The 15,034-nt window shown below is 38.3% G+C and overlaps 1 non-coding gene across 1 annotated transcript; it reads left to right on the top strand.

Moving 5' to 3' along the window:
- The first annotated feature begins 14,632 nt into the window (after positions 1-14,632).
- On the top strand, positions 14,633-14,740 carry LOC148545776 (small nucleolar RNA R71). The gene has a single exon (XR_015901132.1). It is a non-coding gene; the product is annotated as a small nucleolar RNA R71 (small nucleolar RNA).
- Positions 14,741-15,034: the final 294 nt, after the last annotated feature.

Below are 15,034 nucleotides of genomic sequence, written 5' to 3' on the forward strand. Positions count from 1 at the left end.
GATTTGAGCTTATTTATATGGTTACATTATTTAACCATAAATTTTTATTCCTGTGTGTTTCCTTCTCTATGATTGTAATCTATATTTTGTTCCATCCTATATGTCCAATATTTAGTGTGTTTACATGCTTGCATATGATTGAGGCCATTGTTTGATTTTAGCTCACTTATCCCAAATAAGCCTACCTTTTACATCACCTCTGTTAGCCCCTTGAGCTTTTAATCCCCTCTTGTTCTATAACCACATTATTAACCTTAAGCAGAAAAATAAATTAATTATCCCAAATTGAATCTTTGGTTAGCTTAAGTTAGAGATTGTGCATCAATTAAGTGCGGGAAAATTGTGGGAATATGGGTTGATAAGGGAATGTAACATGTTTCTAATTTATTTGAATATTAGGAATTTGGGAACCTACTCATGAAAAACCAAAATAGAAAAATAATAGAAAAATCCATGTGCATTGATAAGTTATATTTATTTCTCTACAATATATATATATATATATATATATATATATATAAATAAGGGGACAAAATTACCCCAAATTTGGTACATGAGTATGGAAATTATACAAAAGTGGGAATTATGGGTAGCTAGGCATGAATTTAAAAGTATATAGAGTATATGTATATTAGGTGAGAGCTTAGGTTAATTAAAGATTCAATTTATAAAGCTCACTTAGCCATATATATACCTTTACCCTTACCTTAGCCCCATTACAACCTTGAAAAAGACCTCATGATGTTTGCATTGGTATATTAAATATTGTTGATTGGTTAGATGAAGAACAAGGTTTAGAAAGCATGACTAGAGAAGAGTAGAGTGAATAACCCTATACACTTGAGAGATTAGAGTGATACACACTACTAGTGAGGGTTCAATGCTTGATTCTATGTTCCCTGCTTTCATGAGCTGTTTTCTTACAAGTTCACTTGCTTTTTATTGTATGATTTGAATTAGTGGAAATTGGTTTGTATTTGTCTTGGAGAACTTATTTACTCTTAACCAAGTAAGTCAAAGCATTTAGCATGTAGTTGCATTCATAGGTTGCATTTCATACCATTCCTCTTCATCTTTATAGCTTCTCTTGAGCTTAGCATGAGGATATGCTAGTGTTTAAGTGTGGAGAGGTTGATAAACTACTATTTTATGGTTTATCTTGTACTCAATTGAGTGGTTTTTATCTACTCTTTACCCACTTATTCATACTATTTGCATGGTTTTATATTTCCTTCCTAATTATGTGTTTTGATTGAAAACATGCTTCTTTGATCTTATATTTGCTTATTATTAATCCTTTCTTATTATCATTAGATGCCTTGATATGTGTGTTAAGTGTTTTCAGATATTATAAGGCAGGAATGGCTTGGAGGATGAGAAGAAAGCATGCAAAAGTGGAAGGAATACAAGAAGTTGGAGAAATTGCTAAGCTGTCCAGCCTGACCTCTTTGCACTCAAACGGCTATAACTTTAGCTACAAAGGTCCAAACGACGCGGTTCCAGTTGCGTTGGAAAGCTAACGTCCGGAGTTTCGATTTGATATATAATATGTTATAGTTCCCCTGAAGCTAGGCGACGCGACCGCGTGATCCATGCGGCTGCGTCGCAGTGACGGAAATCCAGCGTGGCAAAATTCGAAACCAGCGAATTCTGGACTGTTTCTGACCCAGTTTGCGGCCCAGAAAACATGGATTAGAGGCTATAAAGTGGGGGATTGCATCCATTCATGAGGAGGCTCTCATAATTCACTTCTCATGATTTAGATTAGTTTTGAGAGAGGTTCTCTCCTCTCTCTCTCTTAGGATTTAGGACTTCTCTTAGTTTTAGGAGTGACTCTCAATCCCAGGTTCTTTATTTTTATATAATTTATGAACTGTTCTAGATTACTTGAATTAATGTTATTTGAGGTATTTCAGTTATTATTTCTCTCTTTTATTTATATGATTATTGCTTCCCATCTGAAGGCATTCTTATTTCAGTAGATTTACTTTTTCCCTTTTGGTCTTGGTTAAGAAATCAGTAACTCAGGAATTATCCAACTTAATAGCATAATTGTTAATTGTCATCTTGCCAATTGAGTTGAACTTCAATAATCCCAATCTTTTCTTAGGAAATAAATAGGATTCGAAGATCAAACCAATTTGTCCCTTGACTTTCCTTTACTTTAGTAAAGGTTGACTAAGTGGAATTAAGATTCAATTTTCATTATCATTGATAAGGATAACTTGGTCTGGACTTCCAATTTCTCTTACCTTGCCAAAAGCTTATTTTACAGTTATTTATTTATTTTTTTTGTCATATAACATATTCCCACCTTACTTCCAAAACCCCAATTTACAAACTCATAACCAATAATAAGAACATACCTCCCTGCAATTCCTTGAGAAGACGACCCGAGGTTTAAATACTCAGTTATCAATTTTAAAGGGGTTTGTTACTTGTAACAACCAAAACGTTTGTACGAAGGGATTTCTGTCGGTTTAGAGACTATATCTACAACGCGACTGTTTTTATGAAATTCTTTACTGGCAAAAATCCTAACGTCAATCTTCCCTAGCCTTGGTGTTCTCTTTGTCCTTGGATGATGGTGCATCGCTTTTCCCAAAGGTTTGATTGTCTTCCTGTAAAACTATTGGAAGTTGCTTGTTTCCCAAGCACTTGAGAAATGGTAAGTCTGCATGTATGCTTGTGATTTTCTGGATTTAAGTTAGTGAATACATACATGAAACATCAAATGCTTCTAAAACCATGACCTGTGACTAAAATTGAAGCAGTTGTTAAGTAGTTTCCCTGATTGTTTAGAGCTGGTGATCAAACTGAGGGTTGAAAGGTAATTTAATATTTGGTGGAACACCAAACTTAGCATCCCACATTCACCCTTGAATTATTTTGGTGTGCAACACCAAACTTAGCTCATTGCAATGTAGAATAATCTTCTTAACTCTTTTTTTTATTGACAAGCTATGAAAAGAAAATTACCTTTGGTTGGATTGTCTCCAGGTGCACGAAATCGTGATCTTCAACAATGGCGCCAATGGCTTGGTGCTCTCAAACGTGAATCACACTTTTGTCACAATTCTGCACAACTAACCAGGAAGTGCACTGGGTCGTCCAGGTAATAAACCTTACGTGAGTAAGGGTCGATCCCACGGAGATTGTCGGCTTGAAGCAAGCTATGGTCACCTTGTAAATCTCAGTCAGGCGGATTCAGATAGTTATGGAGATTTGATAATTAAAATATAATTGAAATATAAACTAGGATAGAGATACTTATGTAATTCATTGGTGAGAATTTCAGATAAGCGTATAGAAATGCCTTTCGTTCCTCTAAGCCTCTGCTTTCCTGCTGTCTTCATCCAATCATTCCTACTCCTTTCCATGGCAAGCTTTATGTAAGACATCACCATTGTCAATGGCTACATCCCATCCTCTCTGTGAAAATGGTCCAATGCGCTGTGACTGCATGGCTAATCATCTGTCGGTTCTCGATCATACTGGAATAGGATTTACTATCCTTTTGCGTCTGTCACTACGCCCAGCACTCGCGAGTTTGAAACTCGTCACAGCCATCCCTTCCCAGATCCTACTCGAAATACCACAAACAAGGTTTAGACTTTCCGGATCTCAAGAATGGCCATCCATGGGTTCTAACTTATACCACGAAGACTCTAATATCTCGGACTCGGTCTTCTATATTAGATATCTAAGAGATACTCATTCTAGCTTGTTTGCATGTAGAACGGAAGTGTTTGTCAGGCACGCATTCATAGGTGAGAATGATGATGAGCGTCACATAATCATCACATTCATCATGTTCTTGGGTGCGAATGGATATCTTAGAGAAGGAATAAGCTTGAATTGAATAGAAAAAGAGTAGTACTTTGTATTAATTCATGAGGAACAGCAGAGCTCCACACCTTAATCTATGGAGTGTAGAAACTCTATCGTTTAAAATACATAAGTGATAAGGTCTAGGCATGGCCGAATGGCCAGCCCCCTAAAAGTGATCAAAGGATCAAAAGATAATCCAAAGATATCCAAAGATGTTCCAAGGATGTAAATACAATAGTAAAAAGTCCTATTTATGCTAAACTAGTTACTAGGGTTTACAAAAATGAGTAAATGATGCAGAAATCCACTTCCGGGGCCCACTTGGTGTGTGCTTAGGCTGAGCATTGAGCTTTACACGTGTAGAGGCTTCTCTTGGAGTTGAATGCCAGTTTGTAACCTATTTCTGGCGTTTAACTCCACTTTGCAACCTGTTTCTGGCGTTTAACTCCAGAATGCAGCATGGAACTGGCGTTGAACGCCAGTTTGCGTCATCTAAAATCGAACAAAGTATAGACTATTATATATTTTTGGAAAGCCCTAGATGTCTACGTTCCAACGCAATTAAGAGCGCGCCATTTGGAGTTCTGTAGCTCCAGAAAATCCACTTTAAGTGCAGGGAGGTCAGAATCCAACAGCATCTGCAGTCCTTCTTCAACCTCTGAATCTGATTTTTGCTCAGGTCCCTCAATTTCAGCCATAAAATACTTGAAATCATAGAAAAATACACAAACTCATAGTAAAGTCCAGAAATGTGAATTTTAATTAAAAATTAATATAAATATACTAAAAACTAACTAAATCATACTAAAAACTATGTAAAAACAATGCTGAAAAGCGTATAAATTATCCGCTCATCACAACACCAAACTTAAATGGTTGCTTGTCCCCTAGCAACTGAAAATCAAATAGGATAAAAAGAAGAGAATATACTATAAATTCCAAAATATCAATGAAACTTAGCTCTAATCAGATGAGCGGGACTTGTAGCTTTTTGCCTCTTGAATAGTTTTGGCATCTCACTTTATCCATTGAGGTTCAGAATGATTGGCATCTATAGGAACTTAGAATTCAGATAGTGTTTTTGATTCTCCTAGTTCAGTATGTTGATTCTTGAACACAGCTACTTTATGAGTCTTGGCCGTGGCCCTAAGCACTTTGTTTTCCAGTATTACCACCGGATACATAAATGCCACAGACACACAACTGGGTGAACCTTTTCAGATTGTGACTCAGCTTTGCTAAAGTCCCCAATTAGAGGTGTCCAGGGTTCTTAAGCACACTCTGTTTTTGGCTTTGGACCTCGACTTTAACCGCTCAGTCTCAAGTTTTCACTTGACACCTTCACGCCACAAGCACATGGTTAGGGACAGCTTGGTTTAGCCGCTTAGGCCAGGATTTTATTCCTTTAGGCCCTCCTATCCACTGATGCTCAAAGCCTTGGATCCTTTTTATTACCCTTGCCTTTTGGTTTTAAGGGCTATTGGCTTTTTGCTCTTGCCTTTTGGTTTAAAGAGCTTTTGGTTTTTTCTGCTTGCTTTTTCTTTTTCTTCTTTTTTTTTCGCCATTTTTCTTTTCTCCTTTTTTTTTCTGCAAGCTTCTGTATTCACTGCTTTTTCTTGCTTCAAGAATCATTTTTATGATTTTTCAGATTATCAAATAACATTTCTCTTTTTTCATCATTCTTTCAAGAGCCAATATATTTAACATTCATAAACAACAACTTCAAAAGACATATGCACTGTTCAAGCATTCATTCAGAAAATAAAAAGTGTTGCCACCACATCAAAATAATTAAACTAGTTTTAAGGATGAATTCGAAACCATGTACTTCTTGTTCTTTTGTAATTAAAAGATTTTTCATTCAAGAGAGGTGATGTATTTATATTCATAACTTTAAGGCATAGACACTTAGACACTAATGATCATGTAATAAGACACAAATATAAATAAACATAAAGCTCAAAAATTGAAAAACAGGAAAATAAATAAACAAGGAGATTAAGGAATGAGTCCACCTTAGTGAGGGTGGCGTCTTCCTCTTCTTGAAGAACCAATGGTGCTCTTGAGCTCCTCTATGTCTCTTCCTTGTCTTTCTTGCTCCTCCCTCATAGCTCTTTGATCTTCTCTAATTTCATGGAGGATGATGGAGTGCTCTTGGTGCTCCACTCTTAGTTGTCCCATGTTGGAACTTAATTCTCCTAGGGAGGTGTTGATTTGCTCCCAATAATTTTGTGGAGGAAAGTGCATCCCTTGAGGCATCTCAGGGATTTCATGGTGAGGAATATCCTTATGCTCATGTTGAGGTCCATGATCTCTTGTTTGCTCCATCCTTTTCTTAGTGATGGGCTTATCCTCTTCAATGAGGATGTCTCCCTCTATGTCAATTCCAGCCGAATTACAGAGGTGACAGATGAGGTGAGGAAAGGCTAACCTTGCCAAAGTGGAGGACTTGTCAGCCACCTTGTAGAGTTCTTGAGGTATAATCTCATGAACTTCCACCTCCTCTCCAATCATGATACTATGGATCATGATGGCCCGGTCTATAGTAACTTCAGACCGCTTACTAGTAGGAATGATTGAGCATTGAATGAACTCTAACCATCCCCTAGCCACTGGTTTGAGGTCATGCCTTCTTAGTTGAACCGGCTTGCCTCTTGAGTCAATTTTCCATTGAGCTCCTTCCTCACATATGTCTATGAGGACTTGGTCCAACCTTTGATCAAAGTTGACCCTTCTTGTGTAGGGGCGTGCGTTCTCTTCCATCATTGGCAAGTTGAACGCCAGCCTTACATTTTTCGGACTGAAATCTAAGTAATTCCCCCGAACCATAGTAAGCCAATGCTTTGGATTCGGGTTCACACTTTGATCATGGTTCCTAGTTTTCCATGCGTTTGTATAGAACTCTTGAACCATTAGGATCCCGACTTGTTGAATGGGGTTGGTGAGAACTTCCCAACCTCTTCTTTGGATCTCAAGTCGGATCTCCAGATACTCATTCTTTTTGAGCTTGAAAGGAACCTCAGGGATCACTTTCTTTTTGGCCACAACTTCATAGAAGTGGTCTTGATGGACCTTTGAGATGAATCTCTCCATCTCCCATGACTCAGAGGTGGAAGCAATTGCCTTCCCTTTCCTCTTTCTAGAGGTTTCTCTGGCCTTAGGTGCCATTAATGGTTATGGAAAAACAAAAAGCTATGCTTTTTACCACACCAAACTTAAAATATTTGCTCATCCCCGAGCAAAAGAAGAAAGAAAAATAGTAGAAGAAGAAGAAAATGGAGGAGATGGAGGGTGAGGTGTTTTCGGCCAAAGGTGAATTTAGGGTTGTGTTGTGTGAAAATGAAGAAGGAATGATGGGTTTATATAGGAGTGGGGGGAGGGTGAAGTTTCGGCCATTAGGGTTGGGTTTGGGAGGGAAATTAGTTTGAATTTGAAGGTAGGTGGGGTTTTTGGGGAAGAGAGGATGTATGTGAGTGGTGAAGAGGTGATGGGGAAGAGTGATTGAGTTGATTGGTGAAGGGTATTTGGGAAAGAGAGTCATAAAAAGGTGTGAAGAGGAGAGAAGAAGGGTAGTGGGGGTCCTGTGGGGTCCACAGATCCTGAGAGAATCCTGTGGGGTCCACAGATCCTGAGGTGTCAAAGGTTTTTCATCCCTGCACCTTTTAGACGTGTAAAACGCCCTATACATGCAATCCTGGCGTTTAACGCCAGACTGCTGCTTGTTTCTGGCGTTAAACGCCACTTCCATACTCTGTTCTGGTGTTTAACGCCAGGTAGTTGCTGGTTTCTGGCGTTAAACGCCAGCTTGGTGCTTGTTTCTGGCGTTAAACGCCAGACAGATGCTTGTTTCTGGCGTTTAAACGCCAGACTGCTCTCCTCCAAGGTGTGCTATTTTTTTCTACTGTTTTTCATTTTGTTTTTGATTTTTTAGTAGTTTTTGTGACTCCATATGATCATCAACCTAATAAAACACGACATAACAATAGAAAATAAATAAATATAATTAGATAACATTGGGTTGCCTCCCAACAAGCGCTTCTTTAATGTCAATAGCTTGATAGTGAGCTCTCATGGAGCCTCACAGATGTTCAGAGCATTGTTGGAACCTCCCAACACCAAACTTAGAGTTTGAATGTGGGGGTTCAACACCAAACTTAGAGTTTGGTTGATTTGGCATTCAGCTTCATGATTGCACCAAGGTACTTGGCAACTTGCTCTTCGGTGACATCTTCATTCTCTTCAGAAGAAGAATACTCATCAGAGCTCATGAATGGCATAAGGAGGTTCAATGGAATCTCTATGGTCTCTAGATGAGCCTTAGATTCCTTTGGTTCCTCAGAGGGAAACTCCTTGTTGATCACTAGACGTCCCAGGAGGTCTTCCTCACTGTGATTCACGTCCTCTCCCTCCCTTGTAGGTTCGGCCATGATGGTTAAATCAATGGCCTTGCACTCTCTTTTTGGATTCTCTTCTGTATTGCTTGGGAGAGTACTAGGAGGAGTTTCAGTGACTCTTTTACTCAGCTGGCCCACTTGTACCTCCAAATTTCTAATAGAGGACCTTATTTCATTCATGAAACTTAAAGTGGCCTTAGATAGATCAGAGACTATATTTGCTAAGCTAGATGGATTCTGCTAAGAATTCTCTGTCTGTTGCTGAGTGGATGATGGAAAAGGCTTGCTATTACTAAACCTGTTTCTTCCGCCATTATTAAAGCCTTGTTGAGGCTTTTGTTGATCCTTCCATGAGAAATTTGGATGATTCCTCCATGAGGGATTATAGGTGTTTCCATAGGGTTCACCCATGTAATTCACCTCTGCTATTGCAGGGTTCTCAGGATCATAAGCTTCTTCTTCAAAAGATGCCTCTTTAGTACTGTTGGATGATTCCTTCAATCCATTCAGACTCTGAGAGATCATATTGACTTGCTGAGTCAATATTTTATGCTGAGCCAATATGGCATTCAGAGTATCAATTTCATGAACTTCCTTCCTTATAGGCATCCCATTATTCACAGGATTCCTTTCAGAAGTGTACATGAACTGGTTATTTGCAACCATGTCAATGAGTTCTTGAGCTTCTGCAGGCGTTTTCTTTAGGTGAATGGATCCTTGATGAGTATTTTGGTGAAAAATAAATTTCTCCCAAAACACACAAATCTAACCGGCAAGTGTACCGGGTCGTATCAAGTAATAAAAACTCACGGGAGTGAGGTCGATCCCACAGGGATTGAAGGATTGAGCAATTTTAGTTTAGTGGTTGATTTAGTCAAGCGAATCAAGTTTTGGTTGGGTAATTTGTGATTTGCAGAATGTAAATTGCATGAAATTAAAGAGAGCAAGAAATTAAATTGCTGAATCTTAAAGAACAAGAAATTAAATAGCAGAAACTTAGAATGCAAGAAATGTAAACGGCTGGAATTGTAAAGGGAATTGGGGATTGGATTTGCAGAATTTAAACAAGGAAAAGTAAAATTGCATTAAACAGAAGAGTAAAAGGGAATTGGGATTGAATCGGATATGAAGCAGAAAAGTAAATGAACATGGAAAGCAGTAAACAGAGAATTGAAATGGGAAATTAGATCTCAGGACCCAGAGACTAGAAAACCAAGTCTAGATCTCAATGCCTTCCTAGATCCAACAAGAACAATTGCAAGGAAATTGTAAATTGCAAAGAAATGAAATGAAAAGTAAGTAACAGAAATTGAAATCCAATCAAACAGTAAATAAAACAGTGAGATCCAAGGTTGAGATTGAAACAGAATTTCTTCAATTCTCCAACCCAAAATCCAAGACAATTGTAATTGAAATTGAAAGCAATAAAACTGAGAGGAAGAGAAGTGAATTCTCCTTCCCCAAGACAAAGAAATTAAAGATCACTCAATATCCAAAGCTCTCCGAAAACTATTATGAAAATTCCAAAAGAAAGCTCCCTGAAGAACTTGAATTCTATCCTATTTATACACTTTCTTCAAATGATCTTCAAGCCTTGAGTTGGGCCTTTGCTCTTGGTGGAATTGGGTTGAAAGAGGCCTTGGTTGATTGCTCTTGAAGTTTGGAGAAGAACCGAAGTGAACCAATTGAACCGGTTTTGAGGTTAGCAAAAGTTGGACCAAAAGTTTGAGCCAAAGTTAGGGGTCTAACTTTGACCCTAACGTTGGCCTTGCCTAATGTGCTTGTGGCGCCAACGTTAGCCACCAAGTTAGGGGGCTAACGTTGGCGCAAACTTTTGCTCCTCTCCCTTGAATTTTCATGTGCCAACGTTAGCCTCCAAGTTAGGGGGCTAACGTTGGCGCAAACGTTGGATGGCCAGGGAGGAATTCATGTGCCAACGTTAGCCTCAAAGTTAGGGGGCTAACGTTGGCGCAAACTTTTGGTGCCCAGGGGAGAAATTCATGTGCCAACGTTAGCCTCAAAGTTAGGGGTCTAACGTTGGCGCAAACTTTTGGAGCCCAGGGGAGAATTTTCAAGTTCCAACGTTAGCCTCCAAGTTAGGGGGCTAACATTGGGGCTAACTTTTCAACCAAAAGTTTGTGCAAAAGTTTGATGCTAACTTTAGGTCCAGCTTCTTGCTTCCTGGTTCAATTTCACTTATTCCATTGTCCTCTCTTCACTCTTAGCCATTCCTTCTTGCTTCAACCTTTCTCCAAGCTTTCTTCACCTATCATTAATCAACCAAACTCATCAAAGCTATGCTCAAAATCATGAGATATTCATTTTTTCATAATATGCAACAAATATAGCATAAAACCTCATGAAATGGCATGAATTCATATATGGTTGGTTCAATCAAGGGAAACATGAAAATCTACTCAATTAGCTTGCTTGTAGCTCAAGAAAGTGCATAATTCTAATGAAAACAAAAGAAAAAGACTAGTTAAAATAGGCTAGGATGACTTGTCATCACAACACCAAACTTAAAGCTTGCTTGTCCCCAAGCAAGAAAAGATTTATGCTCCAAGGTTCTTTCAATTAAGATGGATTGAGGAACAATTGTAAAGTGCAGTGAGTGAAGTGATCAAGTATCAGTGGGGTGAACTCTAAATCATATGCTCATGCAAGGGCTTCAGTACTCACTAGTCCTTACATATTGGGAGTCATAGGTCTTAGGATTTTCATCCAAATGGTATCATGGAGGTCTCTTTATATGTAATCACCTTGAAGCAGCTTATAGTTTCTGTGCTTTGGCCTCGACTCTAAGTATCATGTCTCAAAGCGGCTCTTTAGATAAGCTTTCAATCAATACTCCTAAACCAGTTGGTTTTAAGGTATTAGGTGTTAAAGCACCCTTAAGGATTTACTTGCTCAAGCTTCTTTCTTTGACACAACTCAACCACAAGCATTTTACTAGGCTACCAACTCTTTGAGTCATTGTTTCTTCTTTCTTTTCTGCCTAGTAATTGATGCTCAGAGCCTTGGGCCATGTTCTTTTTATTTTTGCATTTTCTTTTCTTTCTTTTTGTTTTGTTTGCTGCTTCTTGGATCAATAGATTTTTGAGAATCTCCACAATACTTCTTTGAACTTCATGTCCCGCCTATGAGCTCTCATGCAAGTTTTCACAAGCATGCAACCTCAATACATGATCATACAACTAGAACCACCACTTCTCCTAATCTTTTGCTTGCCTCAAAATTGTTTAATTCCTCAATCCTTCTTTTCAAAGAACTTTCATGTGATGCATTTCTTGAAAATTGAGTGCAAACAAGTTTTGAAGATGAGAATGTTGTGAATGATCAAGCCTCTTGCTTATTGAATTATAAAGAAAGACTATGCTATGCAGACAAGCAGGGCAGATAAGGATACAATCCAACTTTCAATTACAGCAATATTTGATGCAAAACAATTACTTAACAATACAACCTGTTGAAGTTTACTTGCTTTCCTTCTTCTCATCATCATTGTTGCTGACCTTCATGTTCATCTTTCTCCTTTTTGATGATGTTCAAATCTCCAACAGCTTGTATGACATTCTGCAATGATATTGAAAGTTGCTTGTTCCCCAAGCACTTGGAAACAATGGTTAATTTTTCATGATTTATTTGCGGGCTTTTTGAACTTACTTTGGTGTGGGAACACCAAACTTAGTACCTTGCCAATGGTTAACCATTTGTGATAATTTCTTTTTCTTTTTCAAAAGCAAAAGAACTGGAAACTAAGAAAAACAGTAAAATGGCTACTAGTTCATCCAGTATGCTTGAAGCCTACATTATGCAGAAAGTGAGAAAGTGTTTTATAATGGGATTTTGGTGAAACACCAAACTTAGAATCCTGCATTCTCCTTTAGATTGTTTTGGTGTGCAACACCAAACTTAGCTTCTTGCATTATAGATAAAACTAATTAACCTTTTTATTAAAAAAGTTATGAACAGAAAACTACCTCAGGTTGGGTTGCCTCCCAACAAGCGCTCTTTTATTGTGACTAGCTTGACATCTTGCTCGTTGATTATGGAGGCTGGAAATCATAATGCCTCAGTTTTTCTCCTCTTGCTGTAGGATTCCTTTCCTCCATGACCTGCACAATCACAAACAATCCAAATGAAAATTGGATATTCTCATGCCAGAATGTAGTCAGAGGATTAGTTGACACCATGTGTCAAACAGTTGGTAAACTTGAGAGATTAATGAACGAAAATCACTTCTCTCATTTATTTATCAAGCTATGAGAATCATATTCAGCAAGATAAACCAAGAAAACTTCACTTTATTGCTAAAGTGAGGTTTCAATTAGCTCAGGCAAAAATTCAAACAGTTAGTGTGTCAGTCAAAAATTAAAGAAAAAGTGCTTGATCTAAATTGCCACTTCACTTAATCATTGTCAATCTAATCAATCCCCGGCAACGGCGCCAAAAACTTGATGAGTATTTTGGTGAAAAATAAATTTCTCCCAAAACACACAAATATAACCGGCAAGTGTACCGGGTCGTATCAAGTAATAAAAACTCACGGGAGTGAGGTCGATCCCACATGGATTGAAGGATTGAGCAATTTTAGTTTAGTGGTTGATTTAGTCAAGCGAATCAAGTTTTGGTTGGGTAATTTGTGATTTGCAGAATGTAAATTGCATGAAATTAAAGAGAGCAAGAAATTAAATTGCTGAATCTTAAAGAACAAGAAATTAAATAGCAGAAACTTAGAATGCAAGAAATGTAAACTGCTGGAATTGTAAAGGGAATTGGGGATTGGATTTGCAGAATTTAAACAAGGAAAAGTAAAATTGCATTAAACAGAAGAGTAAAAGGGAATTGGGATTGAATCGGATATGAAGCAGAAAAGTAAATGAACATGGAAAGCAGTAAACAGAGAATTGAAATGGGAAATTAGATCTCAGGACCCAGAGACTAGAAAACCAAGTCTAGATCTCAATGCCTTCCTAGATCCAACAAGAACAATTGCAAGGAAATTGTAAATTGCAAAGAAATGAAATGAGAAGTAAGTAACAGAAATTGAAATCCAATCAAACAGTAAATAAAACAGTGAGATCCAAGGTTGAGATTGAAACAGAATTTCTTCAATTCTCCAACCCAAAATCCAAGACAATTGTAATTGAAATTGAAAGCAATAAAACTGAGAGGAAGAGAAGTGAATTCTCCTTCCCCAAGACAAAGAAATTAAAGATCACTCAATATCCAAAGCTCTCCGAAAATTATTATGAAAATTCCAAAAGAAAGCTCCCCGAAGAACTTGAATTCTATCTTATTTATACACTTTCTTCAAATGATCTTCAAGCCTTGAGTTGGGCCTTTGCTCTTGGTGGAATTGGGTTGAAAGAGGCCTTGGTTGATTGCTCTTGAAGTTTGGAGAAGAACCGAAGTGAACCAATTGAACCGGTTTTGAGGTTAGCAAAAGTTGGACCAAAAGTTTGAGCCAAAGTTAGGGGTCTAACTTTGGCTCCAACTTTTCATATCAGCTAGCACAATTTGCTGGTATGGACGTTGGTGCCAACGTTAGGGGTCTAACTTTGACCCTAACGTTGGCCTTGCCTAATGTGCTTGTGGCGCCAACGTTAGCCACCAAGTTAGGGGGCTAACGTTGGCGCAAAATTTTGCTCCTCTCCCTTGAATTTTCATGTACCAACGTTAGCCTCCAAGTTAGGGGGCTAACGTTGGCGCAAACGTTGGATGGCCAGGGAGGAATTCATGTGCCAACGTTAGCCTCAAAGTTAGGGGGCTAACGTTGGCGCAAACTTTTGGTGCCCAGGGGAGAAATTCATGTGCCAACGTTAGCCTCAAAGTTAGGGGGCTAACGTTGGCGCAAACTTTTGGAGCCCAGGGGAGAATTTTCAAGTTCCAACGTTAGCCTCCAAGTTAGGGGGCTAACGTTGGGGCTAACTTTTCAACCAAAAGTTTGTGCAAAAGTTTGATGCTAACTTTAGGTCCAGCTTCTTGCTTCCTGGTTCAATTTCACTTATTCCATTGTCCTCTCTTCACTCCTAGCCATTCCTTCTTGCTTCAACCTTTCTCCAAGCTTTCTTCACCTATCATTAATCAACCAAACTCATCAAAGCTATGCTCAAAATCATGAGATATTCATTCTTTCATAATATGCAACAAATATAGCATAAAACCTCATGAAATGGCATGAATTCATATATGGTTGGTTCAATCAAGGGAAACATGAAAATCTACTCAATTAGCTTGCTTGTAGCTCAAGAAAGTGCATAATTCTAATGAAAACAAAAGAAAAAGACTAGTTAAAATAGGCTAGGATGACTTGTCATCAATCTACCTGCAGAATGGTCTAGTGACATCTTTGATAGCTCAGATAGACCATCATAGAATATATCCAGGATGGTCCATTCTGAAAGCATGTCAGAAGGACACTTTTTGGTCAGTTCCTTGTATCTCTCCCAAGCTTCATAGAGGGATTTACCTTCTTTCTCTTTGAAGGTTTGAACATCCACTCTAAGCTTACTAAGCTTTTGAGGAGGAAAGAACTTGGCTAAGAAAGCCATGACCAGCTTATCCCAAGAGTTCAGGCTATCCTTAGGTTGAGAGTCCAACCATATTCTAGCTCTGTCTCTTACAGCAAATGGGAAAAGCATAATCTTGTAGACCTCGGGATTAACCCCATTGGTCTTAACAGTATCACAGATCTGCAAGAATTCAGTTAAGAACTGAAAAGGATCTTCAGATGGAAGTCCATGAAACTTGCAGTTCTGTTGCATCAGAGAAACTAATTGAGGTTTAAGCTTAAAGTTGTTTGC

The sequence above is a fragment of the Arachis ipaensis genome, chromosome B9, assembly GCF_059453495.1.
Source record: "Arachis ipaensis isolate K30076 ecotype BB chromosome B9, ASM5945349v1, whole genome shotgun sequence".
NCBI lineage: Eukaryota > Viridiplantae > Streptophyta > Magnoliopsida > Fabales > Fabaceae > Arachis > Arachis ipaensis.